At 48.6% G+C, this 963-nt stretch overlaps 1 protein-coding gene across 1 annotated transcript in view; it reads right to left on the reverse strand.

The window, feature by feature from the left end:
* The window catches only part of LOC106867848 (protein LTV1 homolog), a 25530-nt gene that overhangs the window by 813 nt on the left and 23754 nt on the right, over window positions 1-963 (reverse strand). The window lies entirely within an intron of this gene.

Here is a 963-nt window from a genome sequence, read left to right on the forward strand (position 1 = left end):
AGATAAGGGATCGGGGGACCCTGTCAAAGGCTCTCTCCATGTCAACGAAAGCCAGGTACAGAGGTTTATCTTTGGCTAGGTATTTCTCCTGCAGCTATATATATGGAGGGAACCTGTGGTAGAGGTAGACCCAGGAAGACACACAACAAGGTGGTGAAACATGATCTTTGAACTTTGGGCCCCACAGAGGCAATGACTAGTGACTGAGGCCTTTAGCGATATGCTGTGCTTGGGAAGACCCATTAAGCCAAGTGTAATCATAGTCGTGAATGATGCTGGTGTCATGTAACTGGCACCCGTACTGGTGGCACATAAAAAGCACCTTTTGAGCTTTGGGCCTCACAGAGGCAAAATGGCTGAGCTCCTTTCAAGTGTTGGGCCTCATGGAAGCAATGACTGAGACCTTTGACATTATGTCATGCTTGAGAAGACCCATCAAGCCAGGTAAAATCACAGTTGTTGCAGATACTGGAGTCGCACAAAAGGCACCCATGCTGGTGGCACGTAAAAGCACCCATTCCACTCTCAGAGTGGTTGGCGTTAGGAACGGCATCCAGCTGTAGAAATCATACCAAATCAGACTGGAATCTGGTGCAGCTTGCTAGCCCTGGTCAAACTGTCCAACCCATACCAACATGAACAACGGACATTAAAGAATGATGATGATGATGATATCATCATCATCGTTTAACATCCGCTATCCATGATACCATGGGTTGGACAATTTGACTGAGGACTGGCAGGCCAGAAGGCTGCACCAGGCTCCAATCTGATCTGGCAGAGTTTCTACAGCTGGATACCCTTCCTAATGCCAACCACTCCAATAATGTAGTGGGTGCTTTTACGTGCCACCGGCACGAAGGTCAGTCACACAGTACTTGCAACAGCCACGTTCAAAAAGGTGTTTTTTACGTGCCACCTGCAAGGGAGCCAGTCCAGCAGCACTGGCAACAACCTCGCTTG

The sequence above is a fragment of the Octopus bimaculoides genome, chromosome 10 (genome assembly GCF_001194135.2).
Source record: "Octopus bimaculoides isolate UCB-OBI-ISO-001 chromosome 10, ASM119413v2, whole genome shotgun sequence".
In the NCBI taxonomy this organism is placed as follows: domain Eukaryota; kingdom Metazoa; phylum Mollusca; class Cephalopoda; order Octopoda; family Octopodidae; genus Octopus; species Octopus bimaculoides.